Here is a 25,694-nt window from a genome sequence, read left to right on the forward strand (position 1 = left end):
TTAAATTACAGTAAAGTGCAATAAGTAATGGGTACAATATAGGACATCTTTGGTAAAATTAAATTAAGAGTTAGACAAATTTAGAGGTCTCCTCTTCAAGACAAGAAAGAATCCAATTGCTCCTGTTGTGACAGCTTAGTTTGAAAGAAAAAATATGAGGCTTGAAGGCAACAAGAGATGGGGCATTATAGCCTGACCGAGATAACATGTACCTGAACTGTCAGAGGATGGAATGGATGCTGATAAACAAAATGTTTACTGCTCATTGGGATTTGTAGCTCAAAAGTATGGATCAAAGTGATTGTAGCAAACTGCTGTAGTACAGGATATCTTTAAACTCTATCGTTCAAAAATGTATCTGATGCTAATTTTTAGATCTTTGTAACCAAGCAGAAGAATAATGTCTGTGAACGTCCACTTCAGTCCTAAGCCAAAGCACAGAAAAAGTAAACAAATCCCTGGCTACTACAGTTGAACGGAATAGTTTTATTGGATAGCAAAGGAGAAAACAGATCAACTGAGACTGTTTTTACATTGCTTCTGATTAAGTGGGATGTACGGTGATGCTTATCTCCTTGCAATTAAAGAAAAAGGCAAACTTCAGTGACTGAGTGTCATAAGTAAATGTTTTCACAATCCTAGGTGATAGAGCTGTGGCATGGATGGGACCACTGGGCATAGGAAACCCAAATGTGTCGGGAAAATAAACTTTTTCCCTTATTTTTGAATTCCAGGGTGTTTTTGAAAATGTGTATAAAAGGTCTTACAAAGAGAAGGAGACAATTATTCAGAGTACCATTTGCTCATTATACTGTAATTATATAATCAGCACTTACATGTGTCTCACAATAAGCAAGATTCAGCCTCCTACTGTAGTGAAGGAAGTACTGTTTTCTGTCAGTTTTCCACCTGCTGGTAGGTGATCAAAAGGTGGCAGAACTTTCTACCATTCAACAATTTCCTCACATTTGTACTTTCTCATTTTAGACTAATGGGACTAATTTAGAGTAATCTCCACCTCCCAACAATCTTGCTATTAGAAAACTATGAGAATTTTACATATTGTTATCTGAAAGCTCAATCAAGAGCAGTTTGCCAAGGCAGATCAGGGTGTCAAAAAATGGCTTCATTTGCTGAAATAAAACCTGAGTTAGTACATTGTTTAAGTGTTTGCCAAAGCTAAGGTCGATCACTGACTGTCTGGCACAGTACCTGCAATTTAAAAATGCCTTCATTACCCTGTGCCACCTATACCTCATATTTCCTCCATCCTAGGTGGATCAGATATTGGAGAGAGCAGTGGCAGGAAGGGGCAGGAGGGAGATGACCATCTCATAATGTCAAACTGTGAGAAGCAGTTGTGGAGTGCTGTCCAGAATCTTGTTTGAGGCCTGACACAGTGGGACTAGCATCTCTTCACTGCTCAACACCACAGTCTTTTCTCTTGCCCTATGGTCTGCTTGCAGTTGTTCAGTGGGCTACAGAGGCACTGAACACTGCTGCAGTGTGCTAGGAACACCTCCTGGCTAATAAGGAGCATGAAACAGGAGTTAGCTGAATCATTTCCACGTTCATTAAATTAGATTCCACCTCATAATGAAATTCTGGTACACTTTTGTTCTAAATGCCAGGGTTTTTAAATTCTTACTCAGCTTCCATCTCTCTTCACTTACTTCCAGGCTGATAAATAAAATATTTCAGTGGCAGCACTTAAAATCTGTATGCTTAAATCTTAAGTCTATTCTTTTCCTGTTACTACTATGCTGTATCAAAACAACTAGAGAAGGCAATCTCTAACAAAACGTGCCTCTGTCAGAGTTCAGTTGCACTTGTAGCTTACTCTTCAGATTGGTTACCTATATGTTGCAGGAAGTAGCTGAATCTTTTGTTCATGCCAGGAGACTATTCATTAAGTAATTCACACAGTTATTTCCAGTCCTAGCTTACCTATTCACCCTGCACAGTGTGCCTTTCAGCCTAAAGGATCTACTCTCACCTAAGCACATCCTCAGGAGTAATGGTATGTGAACTATTAGCTCTGCAGAACTCTATTTAGCTGTTAGACGTGAAGACTCTTTTTGCAAATACAGTGACTGAGTAGCTGGTGTTCACCACACTCTTGAAAAGATAAGTCATTCCTGGATGATTTATGGAAAATATGTCATGTAAGTAGAAAAGCTATCAAAACAGAGAAATTCAGAGAGTCTGTAAATTCCAATATCCCCTCTCTGCAAGTGGCCACTACCATATACTTTAGGGGAAAGCCTAAGAAAATCTGAAGAAAAACAATAACATTTCCTCAGACAAAATGCATTTTTAAACTCTCACTCTTGGGTGACTGCTTATGCTCAGAATGACAGAATGACAGAAACTCTGCCACAATAATAATAATAATAAAAAGAAAATAATAGCTTATTGTTACTTTTGTGGCTGGACTCATGGCTCATGTAAATGCCTGATTCATTTTATGTCAGCTACTTTCTCAACCTCACTAATAGGCTGTGCCATTCCTCCTATAGGAATAAATTCCAGAGGATAATTATATATTATGAAGAATTATATCACTTTTCATTGTAGCTGAATGCTACTTTCCCTCACCCCCTACTCCCTCAACTTTCCTCCCTTTCACTGTTTTGTATTCCTCTGTCATATCTCTCTCACTTAATTTTTCTCATCCCCATCCTAAGTCCCCATCTTATTTTTTGTTTTTATGGAAATCTCCAACAAGTAAAAAGACTCTAAGAGCTGTTTATTCACTATTCCTGAGGTATGGATGCAAAATACTTTTTTGGTCAGTACAATCTTATGAAGTTTAATATAATGAAAATTAAAGCACACACAGGCTGTGAAACTATCGGCATGGGGTCCATTCCAATAATTACAACAGCCCTGACAAAAGCCCTGAAATCAAATTTCCTGGATGAATAAATTTGGATAGTCTTATGAGAAGATTTCTTTTTCAAACAATGCACAATGAAGTGATCACAGATACATCTGGCAGAATCCCTAATGTGTATTGCGTTCCCATCTACCAAACTCAGTTTTACTGTTCAGTGACGCTATTTAGATTTTAAAATACAGTCACTGTGTGCTATGTGGAATGTATCTCATTAAAATGTTTTCTGAATCAAGGTGAAATTCATACTATATCATAGTGATTACCTTTTGGCAAGATTCAAATACACTAATATTTACATATGTTAGGCTCACAAAAGCATGGAGAAAAATCTTGGTTCCATTTTTGTGAGGACACCATATAAACTATTTTAAATTAGACGTTTTTAGATGACAGCAGTATATATTATTATTCATATATTCTTCTTTTTAATTCCTAAATGCTTGAGTAGATCTCTTGAACTGTGTCTTTTTAAAACTCATTTAGTAGTAATGACCTGGATACTAAACAAATGTTAACGCATCAAGCACTTCCCCCCCACCCCGCCCCTTACCCTCACTTGAACGAAGATTAATAGAATTAATATATGTTTTATCATATACTTTCCTCTAAAAAAACTTTCAGCCAGATAATCTAGTACCAGGAAAAAGAGAAGGATGGAACGAGATTGCACATAAAGGGTAGGAGCAGGATGTAAATGTAAGGACAGAGAAACGTGAAAGAAGCAAATAAATGTCTTTCAGTCCATGTCAAGCATGCAAAACAATGATTACCTGGAAGTTCTAGGGCTGTGTGTAGAAGCAGCACTCAGAGATATTTGCATGACCTGAAAGATATGAAGATTTCTCTCCTGCCACTACTGTCTTGCTCAAGTTGAGATTGCTCAAAAGTAGTGTTTAGGTGATTCCATGCCTGAAAATTTATGTCTTGATTGGCATAATTATATGAGCTGTCATCACAGAGAATATTTACTGCATGCTCATAGTTCTAAATTGCTAATGTGCTTTTAATGTTCACTGGAAAAAAGAGTGGTTCAGGTTAGCCTTGACTATAACCAATATTCTAAATATTCTTTAATTTGTTTAATGGTTATTTGGTTAATTGGCAAAAGGTATTCTGAGATACTCTTATGTGCAGATCCTCATTCTATTAACTTTCTGTTCTTCAGTATATGTTCTTCATCTGAGCAGTACCCTCAGAAAGAGTAAAACGGCGAAAACAGCAGATATTAATCTATCAATATCTGCACTGGCTTATAAACCAGCAGCATTGTGAAAGCATGAAATACATTACAGTGGTTATTATAGCATATTGCTGGTCTGTTTTTATCATTTTCTCCTTTACATCATAGGTTTAAACTGATATTTGTTCCAGAGTCATCTCCCATGGAGCAGAATGGAAAAACAGAATTTTACCAAGGAATAGAACATATTCACACATACTGCATAGGAAAAATTGAAATAAGAGTGTTATGACTTTATGAGGTGTAAGCTGTGCCCAGTGCAGCTAGACAATGCATACAGACCTGAAGCTTTAAAATGCTCTGTCTTGCAGAAAAGAAACTTATTTTATGTGAGTTTAGTGATATTCAGTAGAACTGACCCTCTAAGGAACACAATTTCCTTATATGAAAGAGAAATTGAACTCTCAGAATTTTATGTATAGTATGCTTTAAGAGAACTGAAACCTCTAGATGAGCACATAAAATCACAGCTGGAAAAGTCTAGAAGCAAAAACATGGGTAAAGAAAGAAAAGGTTCCTAAAATATGTTGTGTTCTTGAAAGTTAACCTTTCTGCCCTTACTGCTGTAACAAAAATCATTGAACCTTAAGATCTGTTCAATAGATATTGTTTTCTATAACTTAAAATCACAGAATAAAGTAGGTTGGAAAGTATCCCTGGATGTCATCTGATCCAAAGCCCTGCTCGAAGCAGGGCTAAGTTTAAGGTTTGATCAAATTGCTCAGGATCTTGCCCAATTTTGTATTTTCTCTGTGTACTTCTGAAACAAGTGTGGCTTCATCTTCTTCATAACAACCATTGGGTTGATGAAGACAGCAGTAAGACTTCACTAACCCTTCTTCCTCAGACTGAAGGCCCTGCCCTACCCTCCACCCCCCCACAATTTTCTCAAGCTCTTCTTATAAGGCGTATCCTCCAGCCCTCTTGGTAGCTCTCTAATGGGCTCACTCCAGTTTGTGAATGTTTTTCTTGTACTGGGGACCCTAAATCTCAATGCAGCACTCAAAATGCTGTTTCAGGTGCCAAAGCAATGGAGATAATTTCTCTCCCATCTTACTGGACACGTTCCTACTCGTGCTGCTCAATATGCAGTTTGCCGTCATAACCGCAAGGGCGCACTGCTGATTCAGGATCAATTAGCTGGGCACCAGGACTTCCAAGGCCTTTCCCTTAAAGTTGCTTTCAAGCCAGTTAGGCCTGTCCTCTTGCAGGGGATTATTCCACCCCCATTATTGTTAAATGTCATGAGGTCTCTGTTAGTTCATTTTTTACAGCACATTGAAATCTCTTTGAATGGTCACCCTTCCCTCCAGCGTATCAAGTACTGCTCCCAGTTTGGTGTCATCTACAAACTCACTAAAGGTGCTTTTCATCTAGTCATCTTAGCTGTTAATGTGAGCATCAGCTAATTATTGTCCCATGAATAACACCTCTAGTAACATAAGCTAGCCTCTTCATAAGCCTTGGATGCACCCTACTTTCGTATTAGGGTCCTATTGTGCTATTACTGTCTTACCGTCTATGTACATTCAGAAATATTTTTATATTGCTTCAGTCCAGAGTTCCTTCATCCCTGCCAGCCTTCTACCATACTTGCTTGCCTTCACGCACATGAGGATGGGCTGTTCTTGTGCCCTGAAGAGATGGTCCTTGAGGATCTACCAACTCTGCTGGACCCTTTCGTTCTTCAGGGCTAGCTTCCTGGGGAGACTGCCAAGTATTTCTGTGAAAAAGCCTAGGTCAGGTTTCCCAAAAACCAGGGTTGCAATTCTGCTATTCAACTTCACACAGTCACAGACTATTTGAGCTCTCAGGGATGTCTTGGGATTGTCAAGTCTAACTTCTGCTAAAACAGGGTTAGCAAGGGCAGGTTGCCTAGGACTCCATCCAGTCCTTAACTCTGTCCCTCAGGGCCTTAAACTCTACCACCATATACATAATGGAGACTTCCATCAGTCTTCACATCCCTGAGTAGTTCTTCCTTGTTCATGTGTAGCAGGTCCTGCAGAGCATATCCCCTAGTTGGCTGCCAAACTATTTGTTCTTGTTTGTGCCACCCATGTCAAGCAGGTATCAAGATAGAATTTCCCATGAATACCAAGACCTTCAACAATGAGACTGTTTCCTTTAAAATCTGTAAAGAAGACTTCAACTGTTTCCTTCTCTTGTGGAGGTCCTCTGTAGGGGATGCTCACCATAGTTTCATTCTTGTTGGCTTCTATTCTTTAACCTGGCAGTTTTTTACTATCTTGTCACTCATCCCAGAGCAAAACTCCACATAGTGAAGTGCTTCCCTGCACGGAGTGCAAATCTCCATCCTGTCTTCCTGGCCTGCCTTTCCCCAAAAGTCCATATCTACCAATGTGCCCTTATGTCTCTGTGATTCCAATGAGATACATTTGTGACTGCACAAGGACTTCTAATTTCTCCTGTTTTGTTTCCCATCCTGCATGTGTTCATGCACAGGCACTTGGGATGGGCACCCAGATATACAGCTTTGTTTGGAGAAGTGTGATAGCCTCCCGTATTGTGCTGTCCCTGAGAACCTTCTATGTCCCATCCTGTCCCGTCCCGTCCCCCGCACCCCCCCCCCCCCCCCTTCTATTTTTCCTTGTATTTTATGTAGTCTCTCCCTCTGAATCTCCCTTTAAGTCCAGCCTCCACCATCTTGGCAATCTATACCCCGTCACTTACATATAACTTCAGGGCATCTGTCCTTCCATGTAATATGGATTTGGGTTTTCTTTGCCCCTGCAAAGTCTCTGCAAAGATCGTTTCCATGTCCTGCCTCTCACCCCTGTTGTTACACCATCTACTCATCTTCTCCCATAGCTCCTTCACTTGACAGCCCTGTGTCTGTGCTAGGCTGCACATCCCACAGGTGTAAGCCTTGGCCTAGGAAAAAACACAGGCATTCCTGGCAACAACCTAGTACCTGGGAAATCTTGTCCTTTCTCAGGAGTTGTGTCTTCGTTAAAGCCATGTCCTGGTGGGGTGCACTGCAGGTTAAGTTGGGAGCCACAGTCCCTGATGTACCTTTGCTATTTCAGCACCAGCTCCAGCAGTCCCACACAATTCCTTGTTCATTGCTTCTGGCATCCTGCATGTCCTATCCTGCACCAGCTGCTGAATGCTGATTAATATGTCCTGTTCATATGCTCCTCTTCTACAAGCCTGGTTCAGATTAATTTTGGTAATTAACTTAGGCTGTATGATTCTTACAAATACAAAACCTCTACTCTGCAAGGGAGAAAGGACAAGCAAAAAGAAAGGCCTCCCTGTAACCCAGTGATAAATGGTCCCTCACTGCCGAAGAAAAATTCTATACCCACTTCAAATAATTGTGTATGGTTTTTTGCATTTAAGTCTTGGGATTATATGTATAAACAGAATGAGCAGAGACATGAGATCTCATCACTTTTTCTTGGGGAATATTCTCGACTACAAAGTTTGACTCCCTTTCATTTAACTTGTTCCATCCTTATGAAGCTGTTTGTCTCAGCTAATGCAAGACAGCTTAGTAAAATGTGTCTCATTTTGCAGAGTATACTAAACCATAATTGTCCCACAGAGAAGTGTTTAGGATTCTAAAGAAGAATATGAAATTTCAGTGTTCACTCTCAGGCTGAGAATTACTTCAGTTATTTTTCTGATGAATAATTGATGCTTGCTAACTAAGCTGTGGTCCTAACAGGGGGTGGCACTACTAACACCTTGAAATGAACTCCGAGTGGCCTTTGATGGGTTCTTACACATTAAATAATATTTGACAGTAGGTGATATCTGCTGAGAAATAAGCTTGAGAGTCCACGTAATTCTTACTTTACAACCGTTTGAGCATAGTCCTATTAGTACATTCTTCAAATTCCTTATCATCTCAAGGAGGTCATGACGCATTCTCTTGCTCTGAACAAGTGTTTGTGATGTCAATGGCAATACCGAAATATCTTAAAAACCAGATTTAGAAAGTGTTACTATTTAATAATTATGGACATTTTCTTCTTCTTTCAAAATCTCTGGGTTTGCCTATTTTGAGATTTTAAAGGACAGACTTACCCCCCATCCTCCTTTGTTTTTCTGTGAGTTTCAATGAAATGTTCAAAAAAATGGCAACCACAAGAATTAAAATTTTCAGCAATGCAGAGCATCATTTTATCTTGTCAGAAATTGACACTTAATATACAACATATGTTACTGCAAAAAAAAATTCATGCAAATGCTATTCATTGTTCTCGTCTATGAAGTATTTAGAATTGGATGACTTGGTGCTCATCATAATCTTCTGTGAATGTAAATTAGGCTGAGTATTATTAAACTGCAGACATAAAATAAAGAAAAGGAAGTTCAATACATGATAAAACTATGGAAATCTTTTCCATGGGATATTGTAAAAGCCAAAACACAGATTTTAAAAGGATTAGGAATATTCATAAGAAGAAAATTCCATAAAATACAGTTAAACACAAAGGTATGGTTTATGGCTCAGAAAATACTAAACCAGCAGATTTCTGGAAGGATTTATCTGGGGAAGTATCATTAGGGAATTACACTGAAGGTATCCACTATCATTTTTTTTCTAAGATGGAACACTGGACTAGATAAATCTTTAGCATGACCTAGTATAGCTGTATTCTTAAAAGTTTTGTGTCAACACAAACTCTCCCTGATCTACACTGACTGCAAAGTCGTACTTGCTAATATATTATTTCACCAACATTCTTTTACTCCAGTCCAAAGTGCATAACTTTTCTAATGCAGAAAGGATCTCTGACTGAGGCATTTTAAAAACTCTTTTGAAAGCATTTGAAAGAACTGATTTGAACTAAACCAAATCTGATTTCATGTATATCTTGTCCGAGGTCACTAATAATAAAGTAACTTTGTGACAAATATGCCTCTCAACTACTGCATACAATGTAGATGAATTCTACATAAAATAGATATATCCTGAGGTTGAATCATTATATTTAAACAAATCTCACTGCATTGCTAACACACAAAGCTTACGTTGCACAACCCTGTGATTCAGTTCCTGGCATTACATTCATACAGCTACATGCCATGCAATATGCTAAATCCTTTTAAATCCTCTAACAAATTACTATTTCAACTAGGAAGCATAGTAATGAAATTATTGTATTACCATTCACCCTTGAATTAAAATAGAAACCAAAAACCATTTTCTCTCTACTCCAAACCCATACCAATAAAATCTGAGCTGAATAATTTCTGGAGCTGGATAAACAGTTGCACTGATACTCCTAGAAAGTGAATATTAACCTTGCACACTTGATGGCTTACACCAGAAAGTTTATAATTTATGTGGAATGAGATAATATTCGGGGTAGTAAGAATCCCAAATCCCTCAGACCCCTGACACAGAGGCAATTAAGTGAGCCAGACAAGGGTCTGACTGCATCCTTCACAACTACAACTAGGCATGCACACACAATTACTTCACAGCACTCTGACACATTACATTTAAACTCTGTACCCGCCCAATAAATCTTGCAGAAGCCTGTATTTATCCATCAGCATTGCCTTGGGCAAGGCCTATATGACCTAGAAAGGCAAACCTGTAGCAGTTTATAAAATTCTCTGATGCTGTTTACCTGATACCTCTCATGAAGCTTCTTTACTCTGTAACAGGTTCAGTGCTACAATAACTACTGCCAGGTCTCTTCCAAGTAATACTATCAATCACCATGCAAAATGTGCAACTCTCTTGATTTCACGTTGTTGAAAATATTATACAATATGTGATAAAAACATGGCCCTATCGAAGACAGTGGAAAATTTGTAACTGACTTCTGTAGGACTGCAATTAACAACTTTATAGGTCTTTAAGACGTAACTGCAGGAGTTCTGTAGTTTTGTAAGATTTTCAGTTGTTTCTTAATAGGGTTTTTTATAGATATTATGACTGCAGTGAGAAATTTGAAATTACAAACTAAAAAGTGAGTAAAAAATTAAAAGAAGCATTTATGTTTCTGCATCTATCTACTTTTCAGAAAATCATGTTAGTGATTTTATTTTTTTCATAAGACTTGAACAGTTTGAATATTTAATGTCTCTTATGACCTTAATGATCATTTGTTAACAGTGGTCTGAAACTAAATTACTGTGTTTTAAATATCCTGTTCAAAATTAACAATTAAATAGGTATAATAGATACTTCTCTTATAATCAACTTCTAATAAGTGGGAGGAAATCCTGTTCTTTCAGAAATAAGTAGCTAAAGTAATTACAAAAATTACTCAGCTGGCTGTAATTATTTATAATTCCTAAGTTGCCTTTCAACTTATTTCTAGCAAATTTTCAGTGTTTGGAATGAAAGCTTAGTATTTATGCTGAGCTACATAAAACAATATTCAGCAAATATACTTTTCTGATTCGTATTCTTTAGGCCAAAGCTGAATTACCACCCAGTTTAATTTATAAATGAGCACCGCTTCCTAACAACAGGGTTAAATAATTAACTTCTGTTCCCTGTGCATGGGGTGAGTGGGAAAGAGGGAAAAGGAGATTTGGGTGGAAAGAGTAATCAAATTTGTTAGTAAAAAACCCCAATTTTAACATGAGGGTCAGAGAACAGACACTGAATTGTTAACTTTTAATTTGCCACAGTGTTGTAATCATACTGCTTTCTATTTCCATTGGCAGTATTTCCCATTTGTTGAATTCATGTGTTGCTATAATTTTGTTCTTTGACATATGCTTGAATGAGCCTAACAGAAGTCACCAAAGAGAAAAACATCTGATGTAAAAATAAGGAGAATTTTGTAATGAACTTTGTTTCTTGAAAACTGTATCTGATACATTTTCTGAATTAAAGTGAGCAGCTCTAATGGTAATTTTAAATATAACAAGAAATAGAAATGTTAGGGTTTTTTATTTATTTTCAGTGTTTATGCAAAACCATCACTAATGATGACAAATGCACTGTTCATATAACTCTGCATTGATTCAGCAAATATTTTTCCCTCTTGAAATCTGTAACAGAAAGTGCCTTCCATGTGCTAATAAACATATTTACATTAGAAAACCAGAATGCCTATTTACTGTATGCTTACAGTAAATATCTGACATGTATTTAAATGTCATGCCTATTAGAAATTTTACGAAAGACAAGTGTCACATATTTGCAAAAGATCAATCCTATTTCTCTTTACCACCCATGTCTTTCCAATCACTGATGCAGGTTCAAGCCTATGCAAGGCTTTTTTTCCCCCCTCTGTCAAATTTCATAGATACCAAGCCGGAAATATATATATTAAATTTAAACCAGTACTAGTCCAAATGTGCATACTTTCTGAAGAGAAGTCCCTCTCATATCAAAACAACTGCTGACCTACTTTTGTTATCTCTTCAGATATACCATTCCACTGTGCACCACTAGCAAATTCCTTGGATGAAAAACTGCTGTTATGCTAAGGAAAGGCATTCTGGTACCTTCCTGTGCCTCTGTCTCTTGCCTACACCTCACTGGAGATCTACAGTTTCCCTTTTTGAGTGAGACTGGCAGAAAATGTGACAGTAGTAGGTGGTAGCAGGTCAGATACTTTTGGTTAAAATATAGTATTCTCCTTAAGAGAGATTTGCCAGAAATTTTCTGATTGAAGAATCTCAAAAGCCATGTGGCTTCACAGACAGAAATAGGAAAGTAGTAGCTATGCAGGATTCTGAGATTATAAACAATCTGATTTTATAAAAGAGTGACCTGGGAAGAGACAGGAAGACATGGGACAATAAACAGCAGGGACACAACAGACTCAGACAAGCTGGATACATTCAAGTCCCTGGAACAAGTTGGGGTTCACCCAGGGGTGATGAAAGACTTGGCTGCTGTGAATTTTTTATTCAAACGTCTGTCATCTGCAAAATACTATGGTGATGAGGAGAGGTGCCTGACTAGTAAAAACTAGAAAAAAACTAATGCAATGCCCATTCTGACTTTAGAAAAGGCAAAGTAGCCTACGTGGGTCCAAGGTATAAGCTAATCAACATCACCCCAACCCCTAGAAAGATCAAAAAATATTTACTTTTAGGTTCTATTTCAAGCACATGAAGGATAAGTGTACCTGGAATAGTTTGCACAGATTTACAAAGGGCTTGGCCAACATAAAAACCTTTTTGCCATGAAACAAGTTTTTATGTGGATGAGGCGAGACTGTACTCTACCTTGTTGTTAGTAAAGCTTCTGACACCATCTTTAACAGCATTCCCATTTGGAAATTGAGAAAACACAGATCCCACTTTGGAAAAATTAACTACTAGATGGACTGAAAATTGGCTGGACCACCACGCACAAAGAGTAGTGATTATTGGCTTAATTTTGGCTGACAGCCAGCAGCAATTAGAGGGTCCCAGAGGCCAGTTCTGTGCCCCATATGTATTCAACATCTTCATCAGCCACTTGGGTGATAGCACAGGATGTGCCCACAGGGAAATTTGTAAACTAAGTGGAGTTGTGGGCACAGTTTCAGTCCAGAGGGAATTTGAAAAGTTTGAGGAATGGGGCCAACAGAAACTTCCTGATCTTTGAAAGACAAACTTCAAAGTCAGAAACTATGATGGAAAATCCTGCCCATTTGTACAGGCTAGGAACTGACAGCCAAATAGTAGCACTGCTGCTAAGAGCTTGAAGGTCATAGTGGACTCCAGGTGGGACAGCGTACTGTCACTGCAAAGAAGCCAAACAATGTGCTAGACTATGTTAAGAGGTACATGACTAAAATATAAAGGAAAGCTGCTGTCACTCCATATTTGGCATGGATGAGGTTGCACCCAGAATATTGCATATAATGTTGCCTTCCCCTCAGTTCAGAGGGATGTGGAGAACCTGGAGAGGTTCAGCAGAAGGCTGCCATTATGACCAGTGACCCAGAGCATATATGCTGTGAAGAGACAATGAGGGAAAAGGGGTTGCTCAATCCACTAATGAGAAGACTGAGGGAAAATCTTACACATGCCTATGGCTGTTTAAAGGACAGCTACAAATGAAACAGAACTATATTCTTTGTAGTAGCACCACATAACATAACAAGATGAAGTTGCCATAAATTATGTCTTTGAAGTTTTAGGCTGGAAAAAAAAAAAAAAATCATTGAGTACTGCAGTCACCAGCATAACAAAGTATTGGAATTTGCTGCCTAGGTAGGTCAAGGGGCTTTTGTCCTTAGAGATTTTCAGTGCTCTGCTAGACACAGTCATTGCTGGCCTGACCTGATGTTGACAACAGTCCCACTTCAAATGGGATGTTGAACTAGATGTCCTCCAGAATTGCTATATTTCATAATTTTATTGCAAATCTTACCAAGTTTAAGTTAAGGTTACTTAAGGCCTGAGATCAAGATCATGAGAAATCACAAGAGGTATTGAACTTTAGACAATCCCAGCTTTCATTACAGAAAAAAAAAACCCTGTCTCTGGAGAACCCTCATTTAAAAAAAGAAACAAAACCATCAAAAAACAAAACCAAACAAAGAAGCAAACAAAAAACCACAAAAACCCAAACAACAACAACAAAAACCCCAAAACCCAAACACGCTCAGAAAAGAAATAGAAAGAAACCCACATTAAAAGTGTTGTGATATTGCAGATATTCTCCTAGTTTTTAGGAGCCTTATCCATTTCTAAAATCCAAAATGGGATTTCTGTAAATCTAATATAGTATGTAAGATCTTATGCTGGCACAACAGTGAATGTCATGCTTCAGAAATAGACAGGGAAATAAAATAGTTATTTAAGGTGAGTTTGTGCTTATTTTTTGCTAATGTAAAGACAACTTATTTTTTGCATGCTGTCTATACAATGAATCTAGTACATAGTATGAGGTTTTAAAAGAAAAATAACAACATCCTGTGATGTTCAGAAGTCTTAAAAGAGAATGAAGCATTAGGTGAGGAAACATAAATCTGCCACCTCATCAAGTTCATAATAAACAAGAAATCACAAAAAGATTTATATTACCCAAAACCACTATTCTTTTACTCATTATTAGCTCATTATTGTAAAACATTTTCTGGGACTTAAAATCATTGAATAAACATGTTCCTTCATCTTGTGGGAGTGTATGCAGTCATACATGCAAACTTATTGCACTAGAAATCAGATTTTGCCCCCAGTGGTTAAAAAAAAGTGAAGAAATAGTATGTTCTTTTTCTTAAGTCTGAGGTCACCAGATTTGCCCAAAACTACACAGTATGCATTAAATAAAACTATTGTTTTGTTTCATATCAGAAGATAGAAAGTCTGCTCCATTCTGGAAGATTGGTGTAGAAGTGGTAGATGGAATTGCCCTTGCTTCTGCCTGTTCTGTTTCAGATAATTTGTTTATTGGAGTGAGCAAGCACCAAGCTGCCTGTGCTCACAGGAACAGACATCACCATACTATGCAAAGGCTAGTCAAAGACGTTTCTGGCATGCCACTGCATTTCTGCTTGCCAAAAGTTGCTTTAGTAACTTCAGTTGACATCCACTTCCTTGGACAGTAGCCCATCACAGGATGTGCAGTGGGGTTTATATGAATTTCTATGCATTACGTAGAACTATCATGCAGTAAATGAACTCCTCCATTTTATCTATTTCCAATCTACACAGATCATTCAGCGAGTATTATTTTGGATACCTTTCTAATATGTGTTTCTGGCAAAATGGCAAATGATGCAAATAGAAATTCAAATCCCGATGATTAGTCTGAAGCCTGAGGTTTCTTCCCCATAGAAACAGCTGGGATGGGAGTGCTTCCAGAGGTTTTGGCAAATTTTGGCTGTAACAGTAAATTTCTAAGTACAGTAATAAAGAAAATTTGAAAGTGGAGACTGGCAGAGTGGTTGCTTGCTGTTTGGCTTCCTGTGGATGCAATCAGAAATGACTTACTAAAGCAGCTGTGGTTCAGGCTCAGTTTTGCAATTTTAGTGTTATCCATAAAGTAACAAGATCATACTAGTCTGTCAAATTTCATTCCTTCACCTGCTCCTTGATGCAATTTGCTTACACTTTCTTCTTTAAGACACAAAACGGAAAGAGGATTACTGAAATTCAGAGAGGCAGTGTCAGCGCCAGATGAACTTTTAAGAGTCCTTATCACAGAGTGCATGATCCAACGTGGAACTGATTCCGCTGATTTCCACCAGCTTTGAAACAGGCCCTGCCATACAACTGAGAAATCCGTACTGTGTGAGCAACAAGGTGCAATCAGCTTTGAGCTGCGACCTGGGATTGCTGGTGTTTGACAGTCTGTAGGTACAATGTGTGTACTACACTCACAAGGGGAAAAACCACAGCTCTTATCACAGAATCATAGAATGGTTTGGATTGGAAGGGACTTTTAAAGATCACCTGGTCCAGAAAGGTAAAGCAAGTTTTGAAAATTAATTAATAGCTTAAGCTAATTGCTAATCATTACAACTCCTTGGCCTTTGACTCAAAGACTTTGCCCTCTTTGCTTAAGAAGCTTCAGAGAGTTTGTTTTTGAAAAATCTAAAGTATCATCTGCTATTTCCAAGGCCCTGCTCACCCTCACACCAATATTTTTACTTTTTAAAAGTTGTGAAAAGAAATGGTGAGAGTGGAACTGGTCCAAAAGTTTACTGAGATCAATGAAAATGAATCTGTAGACTGGACTGGCCATTACTTAGGATCATCAGTAAGCATTACCTTTTCTGAAAACCCTGTGGTTTTAACCTCGGTAGTACTTTCTGCTTATTCACGTATTAAGAACATGGACATATTTCATGAAGAAAACATTTAAAGTACTCATCTCTTTACTTTATACCTGTAAAATTAAATATTTCATCTTACATCTGATTTCACTGTGGTCAAAAAACTCTTAGTAGCTCTTTAGTATTCATTGATGCAACAAAAATTCTTAATTCGGTAGTCTACGGATAATACCACATAACTCCATTTCAGGGCACACCTGCGTTTTCACTAATATATATGCTGTAATATCAACTAAATTTTAACATGGGAAAGAAAAGGAAATGATAGGAAATCAATAGCTCAGAAGGAAATTTTTTTTTAATCCCTGATCTGAACAAGGCACTAAACAGAGATTTGAGTCTGAGTCTCCTACATTACCTATGAGTGTTGTGGCCATTAAATCCACCCGTAAATTTTATTCAAATTGCCTGTCTCTATCACTTTGATCCTTGAAACTGTTCTTGTCATGAAACCTAACAGTTTTGACAAGTTTAAGTTCTGGCAAATTTCTCTTTTGTGATGGAAGATGTTCTGCTTGAAATTTTCTTATTCTGCTTGAAATTTTCTAACCAGATCAAAATTTTACTATCTTCAGTAACACCTTATTCTATATGAAGAACCTCCCTGTTAATTTTCCATTTAAAAAAATGAGGACTTGACATAACTTATAAAATGGATTAGACAAAAGATATATAGAAGGTCATAATCTTTTGATCATAGAAAGATAAATTACACTTTCCATTTTTTTCACAGATAGCTTGATGCAACAAAAGTCAAAGGGTTAAAATGCAAGTTGTTCAAGGGATTAATTCAAGTCAGAATACAATATAGAAATTGATTGTATATAAATAGTAAATAAAGGCAATGAAAATACCTGAAATGGAACAGCAGATCAATATCACGCAGAATTTAAAATATGCATGTTAAGAACCTCCTCTTTTGAGAAAATTTCTCTCGGTCCCTCTCACATTTTATTTTTTTCTGGAAAACATCTGCATATCAAAATATATACAATTCCCTTTTGTGTTAAAACAATAATAAATCCAAGATAATAGTTTCCATTTTTGTAAGAACAATCAACAAATAATGACCCCCATTCTTGCAACTTGTACCTTACACTGTCAAGAATTTAAAGTCCTCTCTACCGTATTGGAGGAAAATTGGTGTCCAAAAATTAATCTACATTATTCTGCATTTATTGTTTTCTTGTTTACAATATTTAAAAATTAGATATTAAACTCCAGTTATGTGACTGGCACTCTTTTTTAACACCCAATAGTCAGTAAACGTCTCTTGTACCTCATTGAAACATTTGCAAAACAGGTGATTCTCAGAAAGGATCTAAATCAGCGCCACCTGATCCTGAATACTCATGACCTAAGCCAGTGTGCCAAAACAACAGCCCATTGCAACATAGTCTTAAATACATGAAAAAGCATTTGGAAATTGGCCCATTAATTTCCTGAGGAACTGAAGGAGTGAAGAAATTTTCTGTATTTTCCAATATACTTACAGATTTAATGTCTCCCTGTAGACAGACACAGCACCATACCTCCTCACAAACCTGTGTAGGCTATATTTCATTCCTGTTGGGGAGGGGGAAGTTAAATCTTACTGTTTTCAGTCATCTTATCCAAAGTATTTTTTTCTTTTTTCACCACATCAGCAGTATCTCCTTGTCACTTACTTATCAATACCTGGAGGTCTGATAAATCAGGTTAACAGTGAAATATCCCCTTATTCAGTAAATTTATTACCATTAATATAACAATATACAAGGGTCCATTTATTAAAAAGAAAAATCCAGGAGTTTTTGAATTTTGTTTCAATATCTATTCGAAACTGTCTTACTTCTTGGAGTTGCACAACTGAAAGTAATCTTCCCCAATCCTGCTTTTGGTCCAGTTTTTTTAAGATGTGTTAAGACTGTCTTATCTTCCTCTTGAAGATGCTGGTATTGCCTTATATTTCGAAAAAGACTATATAAACTGAATAAAACAAACAGCAAACATTTATGTGATTACCATTCTTTATGTCAGTCCTGCCAAGGAGACAGAGGATGATTTCTGTGTCATGTCTCCTGCTTTGTCTGTCTCCTCTAGAGTACTTGGCTTGCTTACCTAAGTTGCTTTTGTATACACTCTACCTATGACTACAAAACATTTACATACTGGGTTACTTTCTCTGCCTTTGTGCAGAAATCTTTTTGTCCCTCATAGCAGTGAAAAAGAATGATGTGCCACGTTCTTTTTATCAAGGCTGTTCTTAAAACCCAGTGCAAGTCCAGGTGGATCCCATGAACGACTGTTCAGAAAACTTGTTTTCACTTTGTTTCGTAGCAGTTTTGCTTTAATATATTTCATATATTTGCAGTTTCATTCATTCCCAAAGTTGAATGATGGTTTTTAATTTTTATTTGGATTCCAGGGTAGATGGAATCCATCCTGGAGCAAAGAAGATTTGGATGTTGAAAAGAACAAATTGTTACAATTCAGTACAAATACATTTAGTGCCAAGCAGTCTTTGGCACACACGTTCAGTGAAAAATGCTATGGTGCTATGGTAATTGATGTTATTTATTTAAGTACTAGGGATATACATGGAAGCACACTGTGCTTTTGTTAAACATACTTTGAGGGCTGTGATGCATGCAGGAAGGACAGAGGAAGAGCATTTTCCAAAAAAAAAAATATCCCAGCTTTGGGGTGCTGGTTTTGAGGATTGGGTGTTCTGGGTTTTTTTCCTCCCTGTGTTGCATTGATTAGCACCAACAAGCAAGGGTGAAAAATTGGGTTTTGTTGGTTTTTTCCCCAGCATTTAGAATTTAATAAGCTGTATTGTTAAGTGTCCCTGAATTTTATTCCTGGATGTTTTTCTGACTGGCAATACATTAAATTCTATATAACATGGAAAAATGACAAGGATTTTGCTTAAAATAACAATCCCTAAACTCATTCCTACTATGAACAGTCAGTCCATAAGACCTTTTTACCTATTACAGTACCCTCCAGACACATTTATTAAAAGCCACCATACTGTACCTCAGCCTTCTTATTCAGCACCTAAACACATCTAGCTCTTGAACTTCCCTAATTTTCAGCACTTTTATAATGCTCTCAGGTTTGTTTTTTTTTCCCCAATAATAGTTACCTAGTTTTCTCAGAGAATGTTCTGATGGCACAGTTTAAGTTTAATGACATTTTCTTCAGATTGGTCATTCAGAAATATTATAATCTTTCTTTTGTGGATTTATTTTCATTGTTGTGTGGGTTTTTTTGCTGACGTGGTAAGAGCTGTATAACATAGAAATATGTCAAGGATTTTGTCTAAAATAACTGACAGTCTATATGAACACAGGCAGTGAGGTAGAGAAATGAGGTTTTTTCTTCACTTTCTATTTATTAACTAACTTTCTGAGGATGCTACCCTCTACTTAAAATCAGAAAATGTTTGCTTTGTACTGAACTGCCTGGAGTATATCTGTTTAAATAATGGAGAATTAAAATATGGATTATAACTGAACGTTTTAGCTTTATTATTTCCTGATACAATAGTTTCCAATTTTCACTGTTTCTGTGGGATAAAGTTTTCACAGCAAGTATTTTATAATATTAGATAAACCATATACACATGTAAGCATACAAACACACTTGCACACACTATTCATTTTGTATTTATGGCTTTGATCCTTTACCAAAGTGATTTAAAAATTAAAGGACATAAACGTTTCCCCTTTTAGTACACCTCATTGTATTATGGCAATAGAGAAAGTATGAGTGACAAAACCCAACACTTGTAACTGTGCAGAGAAACTTAAACCACTACTCAAATTGTTCACATTTTCCAGAGATAATTCATTACATTTTGGGTTACTTATTTTTCCCATGAACTTCAAAATAAATGTGTTATTAAGATGGAGGTAGCTGTCTGTCCTGATCTGTGGTGGAAAGCAGCAATGGATGTTCCCACACACACTCATATCTCAGGGAGTTAATGGAAAGAGAAACGAAGGAAATGAGAATGGTTCCCTGTCAGTGTTCAAGTAAAGCTTGGTGAGAGCAGTCTCAGAAGGACTTATTCAATCTGCTTAATTTAGACGGTCTCTAAAAGAAGCGAGTACTGTAGGACAATTACATAATGTCTATAGAGGGAAACAGTGAGTGCTAAGGGCTTTTTAGAAACAAAACCAGTCATAATGCTCTGCTTGATTATGGAGTGTCTGCCCACATTCTTAAGTGTGCTTATTGGACCACATGTTCTCATTTGGCCTAAAATGAGAACCAGTTAATGTGTTCACAAGTGCAAGCCAAAGCACAGTAAATGGAGATGGTCAGGAGGTTTGCCTCGATACCGTGCCGAAACATTGAAGTAGAGCCCTCTCATGCATTAAGAAATCTTTGTGTGAGTGTAGCACAGCTGACAATAATGTACCACAGCCCTGGCATAGAAGTCCTGTTTAAACTCTTTGTTCACCATATTTAACAAGAATCCCTGGTCACAGAGTTATGATTTTTAACTGAATACACAGGGACATAAGAAAAATTTGATTTCAGATGTTAAAGCTTGTTTCCTCATTGCTATGAAGATGGCCTAGTTATAAGAAAGGTCTCAGTCTGTGATATTTGCACAAAGAAGTCCCACTCTAATAAAAACATATTCCTTCCTCTTTGATGCTACTTAGGTCTTTCCCATTAGCACAAGACTAATATAACTGTGTTAAAAGGCTTGGGTTTGAAATCATTTGAACGAGAAAAGTGCAACCAGTCCTTGCAGAGTCAGCCCCGCAGACTCAGTACAGATGCCAGTTCAGGCAGCATTAAGCCTCTTTAGAACTGCTGCTTTCATGCTGCCAGTCAATACTGAGCTAAGTGTTGAGGTAGTTATGATATCAAGGTAATAGTGTTATCAATCCCACAGGTAGATGGCAATATCTTGCTAAGAATGAGACTGCCTTCCACCCAGTTTTGGTTCAGCAGCTTTGAAGTGTTGTATTACTGGCTTCTGCATTTCAAATAGCATATGAAGCTCTTTCCTTGCCTTTTCTAATTTCCCAATGCACTGTCCAGTGTAATTTCTTGCCATTTTTTCCTCCATATTTTCTTTAGAAACTTAATACTCCAATGTTAGTTTATTTTCACAAAATCAAGCTGAATAACAGCGCATCCTCATGGGCAGTGGTCCAGTGCCCTGGTGTGTGATGACGGACTCCAGCATGAATTGTGCATATGGATAAGTACACTTTTGACTTTTCACTGAAGCAATCAAACAAAAATCTTAACATTTGAAGTAAAGTACCAAATTGCTGTTGAAATACCTAGGTACATCTTTTCATGCTTAAGATATGTTTGAAAAACTGTCTTCCATATGTTATGTCCTGTTGATATCACAAGGGCAGAAAGTCCTCAATACCTTCTGGAAGTAGTTAGTTCTTACAAAATGGAGTCAATGATATACATTATGATGGTAAGATGAAATATGACTGCAAAGTCTGGCATCTGAAATTCCTTTTCAAATGAATGAACATTCTCAGTTTGGAAGCTCACTGTAGTTTTAGCTTTCCTTTCAAATACTTTCAAGCTATAAGGGTAACAATAACACTTCTTTTTACAACAATATTGGGAAGGAGAACCAAAAACCTGAGAAAAAACAGTTTGGGGAAATGAGGGATGAAATACATATCTATGCAGTACAGGCTATCAGCCAACACTATTTCTTTTTTCTTTTTTTTTTTTTTATCACTGACTTAAACAAGTGCCAGAACTAAGTTTAGACATGCAATTTGTAAGCCCAATTATCCAAAATACTGAGCTTCGAACAACTCCCATTAATTCATGCAGGAGGTTGCTGAATTCTTGGTACTTCTAAGTATCAAAACCCATATGTCAGTGTCTAAAAATACATTTGGAAACCTAACTTCACACATCTATTTTGAAAAATCCCATTTTCCAGCTGCATGCATCATGGGTGATACAGTCTTGATTTTATTTATTGCAAAGGAATGAATAATTAAATAATTACTAGCTGAGAAGTGAATACAAATTTATATTTCAGGAATGCATCAGACACCTAGTTCACAGAAAAATGCATTCTCTCTCTTCATGAAAACTGCTCATTGAAGTGGGGGCACTGAAAATACCATTTTGAACCTTTAAAATATGACTAATTTTGGTTGTGGGTTTTTTTGTTTGGTTTTTTGGGTTTGTTTTTTGTGTGTGTGTGTTGGTTTTTTTTTTTCCAAATGCATACATGTAATGATTTTATGAATGACTGCAAAATAGTGAGAATTTCTTAGCAATATTTGGTTATTTTGTAAATAGTTTTGAATTAGAATATTCAGGAGCCTTACTAATGATCACTAAAAATATAACACTTTTCCTCTCAGACATGTAACATTTTTGATCTTACATCTTCAAATATACTGCACTTCAATTTTAGTAGAAAAAATAAGGTAGATAAAACCTCATCAATCCATCATGAAAAGCTTGCCAAAGTTGTCTGAATATTTGACTTATTTTCTAGATAAATATTGATTTTTTATATAAGTCATGGGAAACCCATGTTCTATCAACTGCTTAATGACTTTACTTCTATTTCTTTCAATAGCTACAGTTTTTGGTCTGAATAGATTCTGTTTTATTTCTATTTATTTCCATTTCTACTTTACAAACTACAGCTCTTTGAAGATAAGAAAAAACCCTTGACAAAAAATAGACACCCAATCTTCAACCAGCAACAAATTCACAATAGTGCTATTCACACTGTATGCCAAAGTTCATTACAAAATCATGAAAGAAATGTCATGTGAAGGGAGAAAAATAAACAAGCAGAACTTTTAAATTTTAAATGAGATGCAGAAAAATTCTACTTCAGATTGGAGTCCAGAATCTGTGCATAAAATTATGTTATTTCCAAATAAATTACTGGCAAACCATATTTGCTGTATCCTGTGTTATGTAGCAATGAATCCTTTCTGGATTTTCACATCTATTTCTAACAAGAACAGCAATTCTTTATGGTTATTCAAAGCCTGTAGATTTCCCCAAAGTCCTCCTATCCAAACATCCAGTGCTGTTGGTAATGGTTATTTCCCTTCACTACAGACTTAAGAAGCAGTTTCCTCAGGGACTACTACCAGAGATGACACATGAAACTTTTTCCTCCTCCACTCTCCTTCCACTGGTACCCTGGGGTTATTTCCAAGTTCTTTTAGGCTCATACTGTACTTTGGAAGAGGAAGCTCATGACAGATTTCAAATACAGATCTCTAGGCATCACGGCATAATGTCTTGCCACCAAGATAGTCAAGTTAACGAACTAAGAGTAAAAATGCAGATTAAGGAAATTATATCATAAGATTATTCAGAACATACTTCTATGAACATTTATACCCTCTAAGCTTCTGCCTGAATGTCTCCTGAGAGAAAACAACCTTCCACACATGGAAATGCAGGATTTGCCTCGACTGATGCAGGGAAAATGCTTTCACAAATAGTGTTGAAAATGTAATAGCTGAAAAGTATTAGCAAATCATAGCAGTTCAGTATTTTTATCACTGGTTTTCAAACTTGTTTAATTAATATTACTTGATGTAAAAAATCAGAAACTGTATGGGTTTTGGTTTTGTTTTTGTTTCTTCTATCAAGTTTGCATCTCCGAGACTTTGAGTTAAATACAAATTTAACTGACTTGCATTACATTATAAAATTACATATCCTTTCAGAAAATAGACCCCTTTTGTGGATTTTCATTTTAATGATATTCCAGGTGCCTATTGCACAATTTAATAAACGCAGGTTCATAATCTCCCCCTCTTTTGTGAAGAATAACTTTGAATTATGAGGATATGAAAATCTGCTAAGAAGAGAATTTTCAGGAGTAAGGTGTTTTGTATAATACTGAAAGTTAATGTATTAGATGAATTGTGGCATGTGAAAAGAAGAAAAATGAGAGAAAAAAAAGATATGCTAAAATATTTTCCATACAATCTGATGACTGTTTTATACTGAATTAATGGAAATATTCTCTTCTCCTGGGAATGTCTTAAATTGAGTGACGTGACTTTAAACAAGCAAACAAAACTCAGTACTACTTAAGAAATAAGACAAAAATAAGTATCTCTACTTTTGCTAAAAATTTTACAGCCTGTTCCTCTTGTCTGTGTCTGTACAAGTACTTTCTTCTTGAAACAAAACTATTTTCTTCAAATAGACAAAGTAGAAAGTATAGCTGAACCATCTGAAGTAAAGATTTTTATTAAAAATATCTGGTCTTGAATTTAGCACAGACCAATAACTTTTGGAATTAAAAAGGATGGAATAACGTAACAGATAAAATGAGATTTTCAAAATACTTTTTAGTTTGCTTTAGCCAAGCACTTCATACATCTCTGAGTTGAAATGAACATGTAAGTCTTTGGAGGTATGTCCCTTACTATTACTTGTCAACACTAAAATGCAAAGATCCTCTTTGCTCTCATGCTGATCTCTATGGGAAGTGAATTCCCTTCAAAATGCTATTAAGTAATCAATTATTTAAAGTTTGGCACATGACGCTGACATTATTATTTTATAAGCATCGTTAAACCTCAGAGTAACTATTGCAACTAATTACATTCATCAATGTTACCAAGTGAACACCTCCCTTCCTTCACAGCTCTCTGAATAATGCAAAGCAAAGTACTTGTTGATTCTGAACAAGATTTTTCAATTTGGACTAAAAAGCAGTCAGGTTCAAATAAATAAAAATACAGCTTAGGTATATTCAAGATATACAGTTATCTATTTATGTCTCTAAGGAACAGTTTCAGAAGCCATTGAAATTACTGGAATTCTTTCCCTGAATTCCTATTGTTTTGCATCCAATACTGCATGATATCCACTCCTTATTTATCTTTATTTTATACCTCTTGATTTTGGTGTGACTTACTCCAAAAGATGGAAAGGCTCACAAAAGAGTTATTAACCTCTCTTTAGCCAACAGTACGAATTGAATCCTTTATGTCAAACCTGCTATTTGAGGACTAGAGAACAACTTCCTTAAAAACCACCAACCCTCTTTTTGAAAGACACCTCAATATATAGTTATGTTTTAAAATTGGTTTCCCTGTACCACAAGCAGAGGCAAAAGTCACCTCCTCATCCTCTTATTAGCAGTATTACTGTTGATACAGTTAAGTTTCACATATATATATATTCTTTTTTTTCCCCATAACATCATATTAAAGAGCTCAAGATCAACTATTGAACCCTTAAAACCTTCAGGTCCTAGTTTTCCAGGATCTAGTTCACAGCCTTTTGGTCTGACCTGCATTTCTTCTTTTCCATCCAAAAAGTTTTGTAAAATTCAGGTGCTTTTAGGGGGTTGGACTAACTTCATTAGGCCATTCAGGTCTGTATGGTTGCCTCGTCTCCATCTCTACCTCCCTATCTACTATGTTTACGTTCCACCTACATCACTGCTTATAGATGTCCAATACTGTTCCACCCATTTTTATGTTTTTTCTCACCCTTTTGGACTAGCGTTGTTACATTCACACAAAATAATGATGAAAATCTTGATATTAATGTAGTATCAGTCTCTATGGAGACTATTATAAGATTGTTCAGTGAAAATGCTTCATCAACAAGTATGTCTGAGATCAGTCAGCGAGCCATCCTAACGGACTGAGGGCATCACTTATTGATGATTAAGGAGTGTTCATCCTTTTAAACATAATGTAATAACAAAGCTAATCTCTCAACAGTGCATAAACATAATACATATAGATATTTGCCTCTCTTCACTAAAACATGTAATCTAAAAGATCAAGCCTCTTGACAAATCATATTTATCTTTAAAAAACAAACAAAC

The sequence above is a fragment of the Falco biarmicus genome, chromosome 5, assembly GCF_023638135.1.
Source record: "Falco biarmicus isolate bFalBia1 chromosome 5, bFalBia1.pri, whole genome shotgun sequence".
In the NCBI taxonomy this organism is placed as follows: domain Eukaryota; kingdom Metazoa; phylum Chordata; class Aves; order Falconiformes; family Falconidae; genus Falco; species Falco biarmicus.